We start from the raw sequence: 21,803 nt of genomic DNA, 5'->3' as shown, positions 1-21,803 counted from the left end.
TAGGAAAGGAAGATTTCATTTGACCTCTAAAGCAAAGACGAGCACCTCTAAAAGAACTAAAATCTGAATAAACTCTTGTCCGTAAGATGAATGAAAATAAATTAGATTTCCTCCAAGAGGTAGATAAGGCAGACCTGCACAACCTGTGGCCCATCGAGCTGAATGAAGGACATAGCCATATATGACAAGCCACTATGAGCCACTAAATGAACCTTTTCTTATTCCTGCTCTTTCTTAAAAGATGAAAGACTTGGTTTTTTAAAAAAAATAAAATACCTGGAACAGAGCAACTGATAACACATACGTCTTGGGGACAAAATATTGATCCAAATACTTAATGTATGCCTCTCTCCACTTGGCCCAGAGCAGGGCCTGACAGGCCTCATAAGGACTGCTGCTGCGGTCCAGCAAGGACTGGGGTATTTTGGGGAAAGTTTCACTGGGAGTTTTTGCCCTTGTTACTGATATTTATTTTTATGTGGAAATTGTTCGGTTTGGTTATGTAGTTTTAATGTGTTTTACTTATTTTTATGACTACTTTGCTATATTTGTAATTATGTAAAGCTTTTCATATTGTAAGCCGCCTTAAGCATTGTTTTAACTGTGGAAAGACAGCATACAAATAAAATGATGGTGATGATGACGATGATCACATTTTAGCTATTAGGAATCAGAATTCAATATTTTCCTATATTCTTTTACTTGCTGTAGAGTCTACTCTGCCTCTACACGTATTCTATTCAGTTCCATTATGCACTTCCATTCTAGTGGTTTAAAGGAAACATTTAAAGTTACCCCAATTTCCTACAAAGCCCATATATATATATATATATATATATATATATATATATAATCTGAACAGAATGGGATGTTCGAAACTGCACTGTGTGTGGGTTAATGTGTTAGAATCTGATTTAGGAAGTAAATAGATAAATGGTTGTAATAGGTATAAAGCTAGAAGTAATATATAAATATAACACAGCAATTAAGAAAATTGAAAATTTGAAGTCCCAAAACAGTGGAAGGAAGTCAAAATCTATGTACTGTGAATGTTATATTTTTTCTTTGTTTTTTTTTTCTTTTTTTGGTTTTGTATCTATAATTTATGTTGTAATTTCACACTGAAAAATAAAAGTAAACAAAAGAGGACTCTGATTTGGGAAGCATGGCTTTAGACATGCAGTGGTGGCTTAGGAAAACAGGGATTTCAAAACATAGAGGTTACATAAATAGGGAATGAATCTATTATTCGAACTATATCTGAAATGGATGAATCACATTTTGTTCAGAGGTTACTATTCAACTATTAATTATGTGGAAGTTAGATCAAATAATGCATAAAGGCTACAGCCACACACACACCCCAGACATCAGTAAGACTGCATACACACCATATATTTAAAGCACATGGCTTCCCCAAAGAATTGCTCTTCATAACTAAAGTTCCCAGCACCTTTAGCAAACTACGGTTTCCAGGATTCCTTCAGGGATTTGTGTGCTGATAAATACACAGCCTCAATCTATTGATAAAAACCCCCATTGTTCAGCCCAGAAACTGAGGTACTCCAGCAGTTCCCTCACTGCGGGGACTGAAGTTACAAGGAACCAGGCAGAGGGCCTTCTTGGCAGGGGTGCCCTCCCTGTGGAACGCCCTCCCATCAGATGTCAAGGAGAGAAAGAACTACAAAACTTTTAGAAGACATCTGAAGGCAGACCTGTAGCGAGTAGTTTTCAATGTCTGACTTTTATTACATTTTTATATGTACTGGAAGCCATCCAGAGTGGCTGGGGAAATCCAGCCAGTTGGGTGAGGTGTAAGTCATATTATTATTATTATTATTATTATTATTATTATTATTATTATTTCAATCCAGCAAAGTTAGGTGGAACTGCAGTATCTGTAGTCACTTGAATGCAAGTTCCTTTGAAGAAAGTAGGAGGGTTTTGCTTATTTTCAAGAAAACATCCACAGGAGTTGCCTACATGTCTCCATTTTCAGACCTCAGGTCTCTAATGAAGATGTTAAGGATGAATCTTGAAGCCCCATGTCTCTCATCATATGTTTAAAAATAATCCCATTATAGTCTCATCTCATTGCTTTCAATGGGATTTTGTTGCAACTAACATTTTTCTCACAGGGTCATCATTTTGAATATTTGTGCAGTAAGTACTAACCTGCTGGCGTTAAAAACATTGCTTGGGTGAACAGACTTTATATTCTGGTGCATATAATCACACTTTCCCCCCGAAACACCATGCACGTTTAATGCAACGTGATGAATAATGTGCGGAGACATGTCTTTCCCCTGATGTCTTACCTATATCAGAACAAACTGGATGTAAACACCAATCTCAAAAGGCAGAAATCACAATGTCTGTGATATGGCAGAGGTTTGCATGCAGATAAAATATCTTTCTGCTGCTGGTTCTGGGGAAATGATTTGTATGCTGATTCATCTGAGTCCTAAACACACATGGGAAAGGGTTATAGTTCTGTGGTAGAGCACTTGCCTTGCATACAAAAGAGCCCAAGTTCAGCTCCTGGCATCTGCAGATATCTCCTGCCTGAAACCCCAGTCAGTCACTGCCATTTAGTGTCAACAATACTGAGCTAGGATGGACCAACAGGTTGACTTGGTATAAGGCAGCTTCCTACGTTTCTTCCTGAAGGGCTCTGGCTCACAGCTGCTTTGCTTACTATACCTTCTGCACACACTTGACTTTTCATAGCATATTCATTTGATCTAGATTTTTTTTAAAGGACATATTTAATGAATTGAGTCTCCAAAAAGAAATGCTGTATTTCTACCATTGTTTGAATGCTATTGGTATATAGAATGGCTACTTCACCAAAAAAAGAGGCATTAATTTGTATATAATTTGCACATTCTACTGTATATGTATATATGCAAACATATACACAATTACTAGAAGTCAAATACAACTCACCATTGTTGCTTCCCCAGCAAAGATAGTTGTTTTCTCAGCACAATATAGCTAATACGAAGTTCTAAGATTAGCACCACTGGAAATATAAACACTGCGGTAATGTCAAGACTGTCAGAAGAGCCCTGATGGTCCAGAATGTTGTTCTCATGCTGTGGTCCACAGATACCTATGGGAATGGTAGGGAACTACTTATCGGTAGTGGGGCCCACCCTGTGGAACACCTTCTCATCGGATGTCAAGAAAGCAAACAACTATCTGAATTTTAGAAGACATCTGAAGGCAGCCCTGTTCAGGGAAGTTATTGTTTGATGTCGTATTGTGTTTCAATTTGTTGGAAGCTGCCCAGAGTGGTTGGGGCAACCCAGTCAAATGGTCAGGGTACAAATAAAAAAAAATTGTTGTTATTGTTATATCGTTATTGTTATTAATATGTGGCTGTTCAATCTCTCTTAAATATCTTTCTGCTTTGGGTATCTCCCTTTTTTCTTGGTGGTGGTGGTTGGATTAACATCTCTCCCTAACCACATGCTAAGAAGGATTTTGTGCTAGTTGCATGAAGTGGGGACTTATAATTTCCCATACCCCCCATCCTTCATTCCCCCTCGCTTTATATTTTCATGTATATAGGAAGACACAGACACACACCTGTCCCCTCTTCTGGTGGAAAAGCCAGGTAAACATGGAATAAACAGACACAGTATGGGAGAACTGGCTGTCAACAATTACTACCACCAGAATCTAATCTAAGAAACAGCTCTTTAAGACCGTTTAAAATTTTTAGTCTCTTCCAGTATCATCCCATGTTTGTGTTTGCTGCTTCTGTGTCTTTTTATTTCAGATGAGAAAGTCAGATTTAAAATGCTGAGAAGGGTAATAAAAATTAATGATGGAAATGTGTGGTTTGCTGGCCCATTATGTGATTGCCTCCTACAAAACCATGGATTTATCCAGTTAGGACTGGCACCAGAGGGAATTTAGACTGATTCATCACCCATTTTAGCTGGTGGACGGATCATTATAAATGACTTTATTGACCCATGGTTTTGTTCAGCATCATATGCTTCAGTGAACCAAGCAATCAACAGCTGCTAAATGCAAGTGAGGAGCCACAACAGCAAACACAGGTATTGAACTACCAGGTTGCTTGCAATCACTAGAGCCAGGATGATTCAAATCGCTAAGTTTCTATTTACTGGGTAAATTTTCATTTATTTATTTATTTTTCAAATAACAATGGCTACATCACTTGCATCCAGTTTTCATTTTCAGAGGTGGGTGGAGTCATCCAATCTGTTACTATTTGAGAATTGTACAGGAGTTAACTTTATGCTAATCAATGTTATAGGGACACAGGTGGCGCTGTGGGTTAAACCACAGAGCCTAGTACTTGCTGATCAGAAGGTCGGCGGTTCGAATCCCTGTAATGGGGTGAGCTCCCATTGCTCGGTCCCAGCTCCTGCCAACCTAGCAGTTCGAAAGCACGTCAAAGTGCAAGTAGATAAATAGGAACCGCTCCGGCGGGAAGGTAAACGGCGTTTCCGTGCACTGCTCTGGTTCGCCAGATGCGGCTTAGTCATGCTGGCCACATGACCCGGAAGCTGTCTGTGGACAAACGCCGGCTCCCTCGGCCCATAGAGCGAGATGAGTGCCGCAACCCCAGAGTCAGTCACGACTGGACCTAATGGTCAGGGGTCCCTTTACCTTTACCTTTAACCAATGTTATGTATCAGAAGGAGATAAATCACATAGACATCTGTTGTTCCATTTGTTGGATGAAGAGACAAGCCACTGGATTGTCTTTTAAGTGGTAGTAACTAGCGGAATAAAAAGAAACAATGAAGCTGTCATTGACTTAACACTTTTTCCTCTAGGTGCAGTTCGGTCTGGTTCAGATATTCTCCTCAAAAGAGTGTGCATGTAATCCCCAAGGATCATGTACTCCTTGCCTTCCACATAGGAAGTCATGTGTGAGTGGCCCTGGTGTACATGTGTAAATATGTTGTGCACAATTTTCCAGATTCCAATTTTCTTTTCCAAATGAAGAAAGGCAGAAGAAAAGCAGAAGCTGGACAAATTGCACATCTGAATGTGTAGACACCAAGTCCCATAAAGTGTGCATTTGAGCGCACTATGAAGACCTATAAAATCCACCCCATCTCAGCTTTCCCAGATTTTAGAGTTTTAAATTACTGAACAGGTTTCTAGCAGCATTGTCTTAGCATTCAAATAGTCTTTGGGTTTTCAAAATATTCCATTCATAATATTCATATCGGATCACATCAGTATTCCTATCCCATCTGAGTGTTGACATTCACCAAATTTTGCACATTAACTGTGACATATGTGACATAAAGTTACATTTTTACAGACATTTTTAATTATAGTAGGCACTGCTCATTGCAGTTTGAGGATATATTTCAATTAGATGATATTTGTACTCGAGCTGTGATGATGTAAGTGTACGGGAAGGATCCACTCTCACACGTAAAATGTTGGTGCAGACTTCATTAAACCCAACTCCCATTTTCATTCTAAACAGCTGTTGTGAGTAAGCAACTTATGCTAATCTGCTTTCCTCCAGATGTTTAGGACTACAACTCACAAGAGTCCTAGCCAGCACAACCATGTTGGCTATGGGTGATATGAGTTGTAGTCCAAAAACAACTGGAGCGGTGAGGATAGATTGTGATAACATATTCACCAAAGTAAGTGAGTAAGTAGGTGTGTGTGTGTGTTGTGTTGTGTAGCAACTTCCAATCTAAAGGCTATGGCTTACTAAGTTATTGGATGCCAGCTCCTAATTTTGGACAATGTGCCAATAAGAATAGAATCTGATGAATTGGAAAGACAGAAGCAGAACTCCTATTCATTCTCCAAGGGCATAGTAACTCCAGCTGCCAGGATTGTTGTATTTGTGATGAGGTAAAGAAAGGAAGCCGATAGAAAATATGGAGGAGTCAAGTCATATAATCGGCAACATTACTCAAGGCTTCATTTTGGAAACCTGGGCAGAGACTTATTTCTGAGAAGAAGAGAGAAAGGCGCTGCACTCTGTTGAATACCCTCCCCGCACGGATCTTGCTCTACCTACTTACAATGAAACCTGGTTTCGATTAGGAATGGAAGAGGAATCCCTTTTATCGCGATTTATACACTGAATTAGGCAGTTCTGATCCAGTCGAGTTTCACTTGCACAGGACTGTTTGCATTGAGCACCTACTTGTGAGAGAGATGCTCAAGTATCATGGTGGTGTTTAAAAGCAAAATTATGTACACAAAATGCATATATTATGCAGATAATACATATTTTAGAAAGTGTAATTTCATTTTTATTATTATATTGTTATGAGTTCGTGGGTGCCAGACCCCTCTAAAATCTGGACCCAACAAGTGTTAAAATCTAATCAAGCCAGGTGAGCTTCCTGAAGCCCTGGACCCAACAAGTGTTAAAATATAAGCCAAGCTAGCTTCTTGATGAGGTAATTGCCTGGGTGATGGGCCATTAAGAGAACAAAGCAAAGAGAGTTCTTTGTGAGACAGCACATGCGTGCGGCCCCTCCCGCAACTCACAGATAGTGAGAAGGACAAAAAACAACAGTTTGAAGTTTGGGGCTGTGATGTGAACTAGAAGTAAGCTGAAGAGAGGATCAGAGAGGAATGTTTGATTTCTCTTTGAATCCAAGGCTTTACCTATGGGAGAAACGAGACTCTTTTGGGGTATTAATGCTATGAAGTCCTCAATCATAGGCTCAGGTTGTATATATGTGTAAATAAACCATATATCATAAAGACACTGGAGTCTCCATTGTGGCTCATTTCCAAAAGGAACCGCAAACCACAGGCAAGTGCCTGGAACACTTGGAATCTTGTACTGCTCGGAGATTGGGGTGGCATGCATCAATACTTATTATATACCACCTTTGCCCCAGACCGGGATTCAAGGCAGCTTACAGATAAAATAGAAAAAGTGGAAAAGATAGTCATTAAAGTGGAATCAAACATGAACAGAATTAAAACAATATAAAGAGATATATTAAAAAAACAGATGCAGTCCTACCTTGGATCCCGAATGCCCTGGAACTTGGATGTTTTGGCTCCTGAACACCGCAACCCCGGAAGTGATTGTTCCGGTTTGCAAATGTTCTTTGGGAACCCGAATGTCCAACGGGGCTTCTGCAGCTTCCAATTGGCTGTAGGAGCTTCCTGCAGCCAATCAGAAGCCGTGATTTGGTTTTTGAACATTTTGGAAGTCAAATGGACTTCCGGAACAGATTCCGTTTGACTTCAAAGGTACAACTGTAATAAGAAAAGCAACATCATCATAACACTAGCTCTTTCCAGTCAGTTCCTAAAGGCCTGTTGGAATAAAAAGTTCTTTGACAGTGGAAGGACAACAGGGAAGGAGCTGATCAAACTTCTCTAGGAAGCAGCCACATAATGTATTAAGAGTTTGTATGTAGTTATTTGTATTGTTGTCTGTTTATCTGCCAGTTACTTTAAGGAAGCTGAAGTTTATATGATTATTTCCTCTACTATAACAAAGAGCTGTCATTTAGCTTAGCTGAATTGTACAGATCTTTGAGAACAACCAACCAAATATATTTGTATACTTAAAAAAAGAAAGAAAACATGATGTGATTTTTATTCTAACCCCCTGCTATTCTTTAGGAGCATAATGCAAGCAGTCATATATTTTAAACATAGGATTTCATTGGCTTAGAATTGTAATTAACACTTGCTTTGCAGAGACACTGAAAACAACAACAACCAAAAAAACTGCCTCCACATGTGTTATATCAGCAAGAGCTGCTGCAAAGCTCTTGTAAAATTGTTTCTGAGATCTTTAAGTGAGAGTGATGTTACTATGGGATTTCTCAGAGTGTTAGCTGCCCTGCCTAAAATAAGTCCTTCTCCTGCTGCTGCTTCCCTCCAACATTTAGGATATTCCACCCCTTCTACCACCAACATACAGTGGTGCCCTGCAAGATGAATGCCTCGCAAGACGGAAAACCCGCTAGACGAAAGGGTTTTCCGTTTTCAATGCACTTCGCAGGACGAATTTCCCTATGGGCTTGCTTCGCAAGACGAAAATGTCTTGCGAGTCTTGAGATTTTTTTTCTCTCCCCCCCTTTTTCTAAGCCGCTAAGCCTTTAATAGCCGCTAAACCGCTAATAGCGCTAATCCGCTAAGCCGCTAATAGGGTTGCTTCGCAAGACGAAAAAACCGCTAGACGAAGATACTCGCGGAACGGATTAATTTCGTCTTGCGAGGCACCACTGTAGTGCCCACAGGTCCACAAGAATCTACAGAAGCTTTCTCTGGCACCCACCAGGTCCCCTTCCTCTGCTGAAATTTGCCTTGAAAGAACCATTCTACTGTAGTCAAGATAGGTTGCAGTATGTGCTTGACTGTTCTGTGTTTGCTCCAGTTTGCAAATGTGCCCATGGGTCCCCAAAGGGTGGCAACCCCTGCTGCATACAATTAGTAGAGTCCTGCTTCTCACATGGGCATACACATCACTCAGTTTCTCCTCACTTTACTACTCAACACTTGGAGGCGGACTACACATTACTGACTCCACAGGAAAATCCGCAAGTCTGCATAAAATTCTGAAAACTGTCTCCAGACAATCTGAATTACCGCAGTGCCATAATGAAGAGGAAAATGCAGCATTCTTGCCAAGCTTCTCAGGATTCTAGTTTTTCATTCTTATTCTTTCTTTAAAACATTGTCAATTTAAATAGGGAAAACAGGTAGAGAAAAACAGGACTCCACGTCGCTGTTGATATAACAATGTTATATCGAGCATAAAAAGGTAAAGGGACCCCTGACCGTTAAGTTCAGTCGTGGACGACTCTGGGGTTGCGGCGCTCATCTTACTTTACTGGCCGAGGGAGCTGGTGTTTGTCCGCAGACAGCTTCTGGGTCATGTGGCCAGCATGACTGGCGAAACCAGAGCAGCGCATGGAAACACCATTTACCTTCCTGCCGGAGTGGTACCTACTTGCACTTTGACATGCATTCAAACTGCTAGGTTGGCAGAAGCAGGGACCGAGCAACGGGAGCTCGCCTGCTGCAGGGATTCAAACCGCCGACCTTCTGATCAGCAAGCCCTAGGCTTTGTAGTTTAGACCACAGCGCCACCTGCGTCACCATATCACACACACAACATACACCATATCACACATACAACATATATATATCACGTTTTCTTTACCAGTCTAGATGAGTACTTGGCATGCAAAACAGAGTCTCGGGGCAGGGGGGATGCCTGAGGTTCCCCATCCCTGCACTAAAGATCACATGCATACCTACCATCCCCAGCTCTTAGGTTGTACTATGCTGAGTTAAAAGTCTTGTTCTGCTTTCAGCAATCCCATGAACTGTCAAGGAGCCCTACAAAGCCCTGCTGCTTGCCCTTCAACATTAGCAGAGGGCTGCAGACCAGAGAGGGAAGCACAGTGAGATAAAGTCTCCTGCTCCCACCAACAGGTTGGAGAAATTACTGCTTGTTCTGAACCTCAAACTTTGCGATCTTTCGTGCCGCCTCCTGTGAATTTGAGAAAGCAATTCATTACCATGTGTTATCAGCAGCCAAAACAGCCCATGACCAGAAAGTTAAACTTGCATTGATTTATGCGGAAACTCTTCAATAAACTGCACAGTATATACTCCCTGATACGGCGCCTCCATAACTACCAGAATCCATGAAAAAGACCTAAGCTAAAAATAGACGGTATAAATAATTAAAGGCGTCGCAATGAGTTTGTTTTTGCAGTAAACAGCTTAATTTTCCAAAGTGCCATTTTGCCGATGGAGGACAATAAGCCCTAAGAAACGTTTTCTTGCTATCAGCTCTTCTGCAGGAACCTTTTGATGTATTTTGTACTCTACAGACCTATGTCATTAATTATTGTCCATGCACTGTTCTAGTCCAAAGCATAATCAGCGTCTTAGCTGAGCAGAAGTGTCTCTGGCTCAGCTCTAAGGACTCCGAAATTCAAGTAAAGGCAATTGTAACATCACTATCTCTGGAAGTGAGGATCATTTCCACATGGGATACAAGCAATTCACTGTATTTTGGCTACCTATCTACAGCCTTTAATACTGACCAAGTACATTTTTCAAGATATAGTACATTTCCCTCACTTACAGTAATTATTGTTGTTTTGCCGATACTGCATTGTCTACTCACATGGTAAAACAAATCTTTCCTACATTTTTGTTATGTGGACTGAACTTGTAGTCTTGGAAAGTCCAGGGGTTGCCACATGCAAAACTGGTCAGCGCTCCTATGCCATTATTTGGCTGGAATAGATGGGGTGCAACAACGTCTGGAAGGCCACAGGCAAGGGGGGAGTTGCCCCTCTGGACGAACTATAACCCCCAGATTCCCCTCCCCGCTTCCTTCCTTCCTTCCTTCCTTCCTTCCTTCCTTCCTTCTTTCCTTCCTTCCTTTCTCAGAATATTTCTAGCATTTGTAGAAAAGTGCAAGCACTATGATTATCATTTGTTACATGAGAAACTCACCTGCTCCACCTCTCCATGTTCGTAGCCAGTGATTTAGGCACAATTAATTAAGGGCTGAAAGAATTGAATGGAGCCAAGAAATGAACTGAGGGTTTCAACAATGAGTGGAAAGACATTGCTTGGATGTCAGGTCCACCCACAGACAGTGCCAGATCTGGGGTACAAAAGGGGGCAAGTACCCTGGGTGGTAGGTTAGGTAGGTGGCAAAATTGGAGGGAATTCTCCTGTATGGGAAAATGGGCAGGGGAAGGCCATTGCTCCTCTGCTTTTTAATAATAATAATAATAATAATAATAATAATTTATTATTTATACCCCGCCATGCGGCTTTCAACAGAATATTAAAATACAATAATCTATTAAACATTAAAAGCTTCCCTAAACAGGGCTGCCTTCAGATATCTTCTAAAAGTCTGGTAGTTGTTGTTCTCTTTGACATCTGGTGGGAGGGCATTCCACAGGGTGGGTGCCACTACCGAAAAGGCCCTCTGCCTGGTTCCCTGTAACTTGGCTTCTCGCAGCGAGGGAACCACCAGAAGGCCCTCGACACTGGACCAGCTTTTATAGCAAGGAGAACATGTGAGCCTCAGAACAACCTTTTTGTCCATGGATGCCTTCTCTCCAAGGCCCTGCAAAATGTAAGCAGGAGAGACCAGGAGTCACATTACCTGCCTGGCTGTAAGTCTGCCAGATCCCACCTCCACAGCTGCTGCATCAATTGTGCAGTTGCTAGAAGCACCCCTGCCAGTCCACACCCCTCCCAGGGTAGACAAGCTCCATTGACTCCTAAGGAAACATGGCAAGGGTGCCTTTGGGTGGTCTTTGACAGAGGAAGTGGTGTCCTTTTACCCACTGTCTTGCTTAGGAGCAAGTTGGCCACTCTCATTGGGCCCAGGACTAGGACTACATGTAGTGAAGGGTGTCATGGCTGAGCAGGGCTCAGGGACTTCACCACAGCTGGAGCTGCCTTCCTCCTATCCTCTCCGAGGTGAGGCCCGCTGGTGGTATATCCTTCACCAGTGCTGGGAGGATCAGCAAACAGCATTTGGAAAGTTTCCAAAGGCAACATTTTTTTAAAAAAAATGTCACATGGATTTCACAACCAGGACAGTACAGGTTTTTGTCCTCCACAACAAAGTTTGTAGATCCAGGACTTCCTTCAGGTGGACTGCAGGTAAACCTACTGAGAACCAATGGAGGGGGTAGCGCTGTGGTCTAAACCATGGAGCCTCTCGGGCTTGCCAATCAGAAGGTTGGTGGTTCAAATCCCCGCAATGGGGTGAGCTCCCGTTGCTCTGCCCCAGCTCCTGCAACCTTAGCAATTCAAAAGCATGTCAGTGCAAGTAAATAAATAAATAAATAGGTGTGGCAGGAAGGTAAATGGTGTTTCTGTGCACTCTGGTTTCCATCACGGTGTTCCATTGCGTCAGAAGCAGTTTAGTCATGCTGGCCACAAGACCCGGAAAGCTGTCCATGGATAAACGCTGGCTCCCTCAGCCTGAAAGCAAGATGAGCGCTGCAACCCCATAGTCACCTTTGACTGGACTTAACCATCCAGGGGTCCTTTACCTTTACCTTTTACCTATACCTATTGAGAATCAATGGAGGGGTAAATCTGGAACCCCACTTTCTCTGAGGCTAGATCCACCCAGGTTGAGGAAGAGTCATTGCTCAGCCATCAGATGTACCAGAAGTGGCAAACCTGTTATTTGATTCTAGTTACATATGTTCATTTATCTGGAGTATTTACTTTCTGCCACCCCGAGTTGTGGGGGGGGGGGCATGCTGGTGTCCATGTCTTCCACCGCCACTTGTGGACCTCTAGGAATGTGTACATCCAGAGAATACAAAAGGCCAACTGGAATGGATCAGTAGGTAGGAATCTCATAAGAGATCCAGGAACATCAAAGACTAGAAGGAGTCTTAAGTATTTGGCATGTCGGTGGGTCTGTTGAAATCCTGTTAGGATGCTCCTCCAGTTTCATACTGAGACACATCTGAAAAATTGCTTTAGCCATCTTTAAACATTCAGCATTGCTGAATGTTTTATTTATATTTAAGCACCATGCCTCAGACTGTAAGAGATTTCATTAGCTTGTGTTTCAGAATCACTTATCTTTACCATGGAATCACTTTGCACCACTCTCCCTTGTGAAGAATTTCAGAACAATGAAAAAAGTGCATAAAAGGAAATATATTTGCCAACCACTATAAAAATCATGATGTCAGGAATAAACAGAGCAGCCACATATTCAGAAGATAGCCTTTGGGAAGCAAGCTACTCTTTCTCAACTTCAGTCCCCCATCTTCAGAATGGAGATAAGAATATTGACATATCTTACCAAGTTGATATAAGCATTACATTCTGAAGGAATTGTGAACACTTTAGAATGGGATATAAAAATGATAATTATTAATGTCAACCATAGCTGTCAACCTTTTCCATTTTTTAAGGGAAATACCCTTATTCTGAATAGGATTCCTCGCAAGAAAAGAGAAAAGTTGACTGCTATGATGTCAACATTCTCATCGTATCTGTTTTGGGACATGACAAAAAATAAAATATTTGCATGATCCCCATTTGTTCCTTGTTATAAATGATAATGTTGATCACTTAGTGATGGGAGCTTTGGTCCACACAGCAGTGACAGGAGGTGGCAGCAGTAGTGGCAGCCTGTGAGGCCTCATGGCAGTGATTAGAGGTAGCGGCAGTAACAGTGGCAGCCTGAAACAGATTTAGAGGGGCATAACCAGTTTGGTTTCACTGGGCACAGAGCCTCAGAGGTGCCACAGGGAGTGCTTCAACTATGAGGTAGAATGGAAGCAGAGAGGTGAGGGTATTGCATAGGGCATCGCTGAAATTTGAGATCCCAAGATCCTCCATTGGCTGAAGATCCACTGTGAATGTGTGCATGGGTGGAAGCTTAACATGCAATTGGAAAATTCCAGGCATATGCACTTAAAAAAATGATTATAAAAGAAACAATAAAACAGAGAACCTGTAGTTTAGAGTTCTTCTGCCTCCCAACCTATGCCACATGCATCGATTTTGCCTTCACAAAAGCAACAGTTAAATGCCGTTCATACTTATCTGCACTATTCACTTGAGGTACATCAGGAAGAATAAAAGTTCCACTCCAACAATACTGTAATATGAGAGCAGGTCTGCATAGGGGGCTCAGATGAAAATGAGGGCAGCTGTGCAGAAGAGATCCTCAACAAGTGTAGCTTGCCATGACTACTGCTCCTGCTGTAATCCCCTCTTCTACACAACTATCAAAATGTGCAGGAACCCTGCCCTCTTTTTCACCACGATACCCAAACGTTTGTGCATTTTGAGCCACTAAGATTTACTAAAGCAAGCCCACTGAGCTGAATACAGCCCACCAGCTGCATAAAAGGATCCCAGCAAGTAATCAATAATCCTCCATCTTTTGGTTCCTTCCTGTGATTACAAAAGTGGGGAAAGAAATGGTTGTCAAGCACCTGGCAATGGCTGCATTCAGTTTGGTGGCTTATAAGATGGGCTTGTCCTAAATCATCAAGAGAACATTTTATCACAGGGAAATATTCTGCATAGGGGCGGGGGGGGGGGGGAGGAAGCAGCTCTTCAAAACTGTAACGTGCTAACTGAAATTTGCATTTAGCACATCGGTATTTCAAATCTTACTTGATATATTGACAAGAAAAGGAACAGCTGGTGAGGCTTCTATCCAACAATAGCTAACTCCCTGCTCACTCGTTTCTCCAGAGCAATTTCAGGGAAAGAGAGGTTGTACTTTATCAAAGCTGATGATCTTGTTTATAAGAACTACTTAGACTTACTTCAAAAATAATGTGAGCTTGATACTTCATGGGTTATCATGGCTATGGAATAACTCACAAAACAAATCAGTATTATGCCGATAGCAAGAAGCCATTTTATGCATACAGCAAAAATCCTTATACTAAGTGCAATCATTCAACAAACAGAATCCAATACATCTGTTGTTTTTCCACAGACGTTAAATTCAAGTCTAATACTGGAATTCAAGCCTAACAATAAATTATGCAATTCTCTAGTTCAAAAACCCCAAGTGAAATGAGTAATTATATAATTAAACACTATCAGATGCTTTGGGCACTAGACCTGAAGAGCTATTTTAGTGCAAAAACAGTTAGTACAGTGGTACCTCGCGTTAAGAACTTAATTCGTTCTGGAGGTCCGTTCTTAACCTGAAACCGTTCTTAACCTGAGGTACCACTTTAGCTAATGGGGCCTCTTGCTGCCGCCGCACGGTTTCTGCTCTCATCCTGAAGCAAAGTTCTTAACCTGAGGTACTATTTCTGGGTTAGCGGAGTGTGTAACCTGAAGCATCTGTAACCTGAGGTACCACTGTAATATTTATATAGTGCTTTTAAAACAACAACCAAGACTTTTGATAAAGGTAAAGGTAAAGGTACCCCTGCCTGTATGGGCCAGTCGTGTCCGACTCTAGGGTTGCGCGCTCATCTCACTCAAGAGGCCGGGAGCCGGCGCCGTCTGAAGACACTTCCAAGTCACGTGGCCAGTGTGATGAAGCTGCAGCTGGTGAGCCAGCACCAGCGCCACACACGGAAACGCTGTTTACCTTCCTGCTATAAAGCGGTACCTATTTATCTACTTGCACTTAGGAGTGCTTTCGAACTGCTAGGTGGGCAGGAGCTGGGACCGAACGATGGGAGCTCACCCCACCGCGGGGATTCGAACCGCCAACCTTACAATCAGCAAGTCCTAGGCACTGAGGTTTTACCCACAGCGCCACCCGCGACTTTTGATACTGGTTCATAATCTAAAAAAGAAGATAAATGTGGCATTTCCTTTCCTTTTGAATAATAATAAAAGAAGGCTCCCATTCAAAGCTGACACTGCCTTTCTGCTACCAAAAAGCATTTGAGAGCCCAGTAGGTTGGGCAGTAAATGACTGCATGGCCAGGTTGGGTCAGTGAGGGGCCCTTACAAGCTCTTACGGCCTCACCCTGTGCCCAGTCTGACCAACTTTTTTTGGTCCTGCACTCTGACGTGAGCCAACTGACTCATGCCACAGGGTGGGACAAAGCCAGCTATGTCTTTTGGCCGCATGTTCTGGCATGGCCAAAGCCTGGGAGCCAAAACAGGACAGCTGGGATTGGGATGGGAGGCGAGGGAAGCATCTGTCAATCTTGGATGTCCCACTGAAAATGAGAGAGTTGTTTCTCAATGAATTGGGCACAAAACATATTTGCCTTAAACTTGTAAAACGACCTACTTAAAAGCCTAACCAGGTTATATTGTAGCTTTTTGTCTCACCACGAGTACTAAGTGACCCAAAGACTGAGGCCCATTTAGGCTGAACCAATTACATCCTTTTCATTAGCTTTATATGAACTCCTGCAGCATCTTCTCTCCCCACATCTCTCAAGAGCAGATTCAAACATTTAGATGGAGCACATGTTTTGGGTCTGGCAACTCTGCTACCCAGTGTTCCTTAACTAATGATGTCAAGGACTGACTATGGTTGGGTTGTGCCAGCCTAAGACATTTTGCTGCCTTAAGTGGAGGCCAAATCATGCCTTCCTCCAGCACCAAATCTTTCTGCACCAGACATCAATTTGTGCTTTCAACTATCCCTGCCACCCAGAACCACCTCAGTCCTATTCCTCAATCAACTCCCAAACACCTTCTGATACCAGAATTCTTATCCTATGTATGCTAAGAATGTTTATGCTTTATTAAATAACACTTCACTCCATCTTTTCAAGGAGAGATTGAGAGAGAAAGAACTAAAAATCCTAATATATTAATGTATGGTGATTCAATAACATCTGAAACAGTTTTTTCATTATCATCAAATATCAAGGAGGACAAATATTTCTAGCTGGTTACAGTATCGCTACATTTAAAATAAGCCAATTGAAGCAGAACTTTTTAGAATCAGTAAAGCAAGCCAGAAAGGATCAATTGTATTTTTGTAACATAGCGTGCTGCGTGAATAACATAGGAAGAAAGAGCCCCCTAATGGCTCTAAGAAGTTAACTGCAGGGGAAGAAAAAAAGGATTTCTGTTCCACAGCATAAAGAAAATTTGTTCCCAAACAGGCAAAGTTATTAGAACGGGGAAGTCTAAGTGAGCCCGAATGAAAACATCAGAACAAAATACGGACTGATTATTCTCAAAGGTATAAAAGCAAAAATGGACATTTCCAAAGCATGTAAAACCAGTTTTAGATAGTTAGGAGTTTCCATCACAGGGCCAACAGCAGAGAACACATGTGCTTTCAGTCATCCTTGAAAAACTCTCCAATCCATATTAGCTTTACCATACAGAAGTAAAGAGCGTGCCTGATATCTTTAGTTTGTAAAAATCCTTATAGAAGCTTCATTTTTTTTGAGTTAGCCAAGTGTGCATATCATAGTGGTAATGTTTTTAGACACTGTGTATGAGTGGGAGTCAATTATATTCCCTCTGCTGCAAAGTGACATTGCTAATTATTATGAGGGATTCTTTCGCAGACAGTGAAGAAAAAGCAAATCTCCCCAGGAGATATGTAATATGTTGTCCTTAAAGAGCCCAGACACAATGACCAAGGATGCCCAATGTAGAGAGCAGAGAAATTTATGTCATGAAGCTTCACCACAGCACTTCATCTAAATGATATCCAATGCAGGAAATGTAAAAGAAAGAGACTTCACTATATTTGACATGATGCGCACACATCCAAACAAAACAGGATGCCACAACCAGTCCACCTCATGAGACAGAGACAGGAAATATTCCTCAGCCCATTTGTGTGGTATCCTCCCTTCCCCAAGGATATGTTGGTTTTAAATCAAGCCTCTTCATAATGTAAACAAGGCTATTACAATCCTGCTTAAATGATGCTGATCTGTGCAACTGCATAAATGCAAAGTGGATTTCAAAAGCTTTAGCTGAAACCAGCATACATACTACATACAGGTAAGTCAGTGTTCCTCTTTCTAAAATATGACCACAGCACACACTTAAAGCATGATCCAGCTAACTCAGGTTTCAGTCCACTGATTTCCATAAGATACATTAAAGCATCGAACTTTTCAATTGGGATATAAGAGTTTGGCTGGACGGTGTTCCTAGAGTTTTGCTGAAGCAAAAAAAAAAAAAAAGCTGTGTATTTGGTTGACAACCAGTACCACAGCCTATTTGCCTGCCATTGTATATAACATGTTAAGTGTTCGGGTTGCAAGCGTTCCTTCTGTACCGATTCTTAAAATAAAACCCTTCTGTTATTGATTCCTCCAGTTCGCAATTCAAACAGATACCTTGGTTCATCAAAGGGCTTCAGATTTTTAAAGTGCTATCTTTAGTGTGTCTGCTCAGAACAAAGTCCCACTAAGTTCAATAGGACTTACTCCTGAGTAAGTGTGTACAGAAACCACAACCCACATTTCCTTTATCACAAATAACTAAGGTGAAAATCCTATGTGCTGCTACCTGGAAGTAAATGCCAGTTAACACAGTGCAATATACATATGACCAGCATTGGACTACGCCAGTATTTTGACACCGAATTTCATTTTAACGAAACAGGATACCAGTTAAAAATAATTTAATGTGTGTGTGTGCTCACATACACAGAACCTGCTGAGCTGAATCTACTGGAGGGGAGTGGGGGGATGGAATATTAATTACCGTGTGCATAAAAGCATGGTTGGCCATGTGAGACTACCTTTTAGAGTAAGAAGTCACTGTTGTGAGGGTAGCATGCTATGCAAATTGTGTTAATTGGACAACCCCCAGGAAAGTTGTGGCTGAGTATGCAAATAAGCTAATCAAAAGCTCCATTATAGCAACTCCCATTTCTCTACACATAAGAAGAAATCCTAGCAATTAAGCAGCATCAAAAAAAGAGAACACAAAACCCTTTTGGCTGTGATCATAAGCAGCAGAATAAGCAGACTAGGTGATATTTAAAAGGTGATGCAGATCAGCACAGCTGGATTAACATAGTGCAAAGCCTATTAATCTGAAGTGATACTGCTTTAACTCTATATACACCCATCACCTACACAAACCACAATCAAGCAGCCTCCTGATGTCCACACAGCTTACAGAGAGAATTTCCCCTCACATCTGTGAGTTTCCAGACGGGGCTAAAGAAAGTATTTCCTTCCAATCTCGATGATTTTGCAGGTGAAGCAAAACCTGTCGTTTTCACCCATGAGAATAGGCAATCCATTCAGAAATGGGACAAATGCTCCAGAAATTGAAGACACAAGATCATAACCTCATGGGATTCACATGCTGTCTCAGAAATATTGATCTGGTCTCTGCAGGCAGATGCATTCTAGTGTTAGGGCACCATTTATTGGACCTGCCAAGCCATGTTATTTTTAGACAACCAACAACAGTTGCTTTTGCACGGGAGTTAAGTTCACAAGTGACAGATTTGTTTTAAAGCAGTTGCAAATGCCCAGCAAAAACAGCAGTAAAAAAGACCCCCCCCCCCAAGCAAGCTATTTGACAAGTACAGCAGGACTAGTAAAGAATAAATAAAATCACAGAAATAAAACAACTTACCACGTTGTCCACCCCCATATGCTGCTTATTTGTGGAGGGGGGGCTATGGGGGGAGTTTGCTAGCAAAACATTTCCCAAGGAGTTAGCGGAGCATCATTTCACTACTATTGGGTTGAGGTTAAACAACCATTATTCCCCTTTACAGTTTGTTTTTTCTCTTGCTATACATAGTACTTCTCTTTCTTGCTCTCCCACACACAGGCAAGCCTGTACATTTAAAGGATGAAAAAATGCCAGGCTTGTACTACCTGAAGCTTAATCACATCCTAGTGATAAGGGCACATATTTAAACTTACCTTATTCAATAAGCATCTTCAGCTCTGAGGGGGCTTACTGACCCCAGGCTTGTTGTCAGTAGTGAATCTTCAATTCAAAGACACAGATTATAAGTCAAATGAACTATTCCAAGGTCCAGTCCTATTAGCTGATTCACCGGCATACGGCTGGCATCCTCTCACGAAGGAAGAAAGCTGCACAGTAAGTTGTCCACGGAGGGAGCTAGGTAGCAGGATTATCTGGCTCCAGCAGTTACATACTGATGCCATAGTACATATTCTCTTCCTCTCTCTCTCTCTCTCTCTCTCTTGCTTCCTCGCCTCAACGCTCACTGTGCACTCAGCTCCTTCTGCTGCTGTATAATCAATCCAGCTTATTTGGATCCAACAGGCCCCCGTTTAAACAGCCAATCAATAGGCAAGGTTCTGCTGCCGGTGGCCAGGGTCTTTTTCCAAGAGCAGCACAAAAGCAGTAAGAGTTTAAAACCAGGAAATTTTTATATTGTTACTCAATCCTCCTAGAAAGAAAGAGGGAGATAATAGGAGATGCTGCATTCAAAGCTGGATTTGTCTCTCTCAAAACACAGTGCCCAATTTCGCTCTGGCAAGTGTCAGTTTAAGAAGCACAGGTCAGGTAAAAAGGTGGGGATGTCTCCCCCTCCAGCCTGCACTGCATGCAGGACCTGTTAAAGGCTGAATGTTTTGTGCGCTGGGGTTAAAATATCCTCATGCCCTCACACACTTTCAGTCTGATTTCTGGAGTTGCAGGACAGACACGGAGCATTATAATTATTCCAGTCCGAAACATGCATCCCAGTTTGTCCTCCCTTGACACTCTGTCTGTGTCCCTCCATTTCATTGTACGCGGCAGTCCCCTTAGATCGGCTACTCCTTTGCCTAGCCCAGGCTCTGATTCTCAGATTTAGGGTAGTCAAATGTAAGAGAGGGCAGGCCAGCGGTACCATTAACGGTTGTGTTTAAGAAAGGCTTGTCAACCAAGCTACGCAGACCTGCTTAAAATGCCCTTGTCTATACCTATATTAAGAGCCCAGGAGCCTGGCCTTCTTTTGCGTGGACAGGCGGAGTCCCCAGATCCCGCGCGGTCCCCCCGTCATGTGGAATAACGACTCATGACAACGTGCTATGGGATTAAATTGGCCACAACTTTATTAAATTTCAAATGTGGGTAGACCTTGGCTCAGGCATTGGGCGTTCTCCCTCCCCAGTCCCCAGCCGGGGACCTAGGGAGCATCAGGGTTATCCAGTGGGGGGGGGATGGGCCGGCTCTGGAGAACATATGTTCAAGCAGAGATAGCCGCCCCCGTTACGCCGCCGCTGCAGGGGAGAGCAATGACGACCTTTCGGCGTACGGTCAAAGCCTCCCTTCAGAAACCCCTTTAACGGGGAACCCTGGTATCGCCACCGCAAAGAGGAAGATGGATTAAAGGATTCCGCCCAAGGCCTGATACCGCCAAAGTTGTGACGTTTTGCTACGGGAAAGGTGAAACCTGCCAATGCAGGGAAATTCCTTTCCGGCCATTTAACAGCGACCTTAACGTAGCAGCGCCCGCATACCTGCGAAGAAAAGTTAACCTGCAAAACCTGTGAAGAAAAGTTAACCTGCAAATAAGACATTAACTGAGGGTGGGTAGGGTGGGAGAAGCTCTGGAGCCAAGTGAGGATTCCCAGGTAAGATCCTCCCTCTATTGTGTGGGCAGGTAATCCCTCCCCTACCTGGCCTGGTCTCCTAGGCAATGCTTCCCCCAGGTGGGATTGGACAACTGACTGAGGTAGGCAGAGACCTCCAGGTATCCTACCTGAGGGAAGGCAAACCAAGCCTATGCTGTTGGAGCCACTCCAGATCTAGGGGCTGCACGCGTCCACGCAAAGGGCGCCCCCCGTTTTAAGCGGGGAGCGGTCATTGTATCTGGCCACCCTACCTCCTGTGGTGGAGGGGGAAGGTGACTAAAAATCAGTCCTCCTGTCAGGGAAATGTCTCCTCACTCAGCCACCTTCTCCTCCTTCAGCTGAGTTTGTCTCTTCGTCCATGTGAAGTAAACAGCCCCCATATATACATATATGAAATAAAGTCTTAAAGTAGGAAAATGTAACAGAGTGACATACTGACTGAGAGAAAAGAAACATCTTGAGGCAAGTAGCAGCTAGCCTTTTCTTAAGTGAACTGAACACACAGAGGGCACAACACGAAAGCCCTGCCCACCAGATGCCAGACATTCTACTAATCAAATTAGGTCCCAGTGTTTGTTTTTTACAGCTCCAAATCTTTGCTTCTGCTGTCACAGTTTTGCCATCCTCTTTCCTCTCTCCTCCTCAGCCCAAGTAAGTAGTTCGGTGTGCAGCTGAGAAAGTGGAAGGAGTATGAAAAATTTCTGCTTGGCTCTAGCAAGAACTAGCACAGTGTAGTGGATAACTGAGCTACGAATCAGGTGGCCCAGAATCAGAATGGCATCTCTGCCATGAACCAGATGTGTCCTT

At 42.6% G+C, this 21,803-nt stretch overlaps 1 protein-coding gene across 4 annotated transcripts in view; it reads right to left on the bottom strand.

Annotated features, from left to right (window-relative positions):
- Positions 1–19,806, bottom strand: part of CDH18 (cadherin 18) — a 646,256-nt gene extending 626,450 nt beyond the window's left edge. For 2 of the 4 annotated variants that reach the window (XM_081014759.1, XM_081014763.1), the window contains exon 1: positions 19,329–19,792. The gene's annotated coding sequence lies outside the window, so the exon portion shown is untranslated. Of the gene's footprint in view, positions 1–19,324 lie in introns of all 4 variants that reach the window. The other 2 variants (XM_081014758.1, XM_081014761.1) reach the window with 2 other exon arrangements.
- Between the last annotated feature and the right edge of the window lie 1,997 nt (positions 19,807–21,803).

Source organism: Podarcis pityusensis (genome assembly GCF_964106645.2).
Source record: "Podarcis pityusensis genome assembly, chromosome: 7".
Taxonomy (NCBI): domain Eukaryota; kingdom Metazoa; phylum Chordata; class Lepidosauria; order Squamata; family Lacertidae; genus Podarcis; species Podarcis pityusensis.
This window is presented reverse-complemented; position numbering and strand designations above follow the sequence as displayed.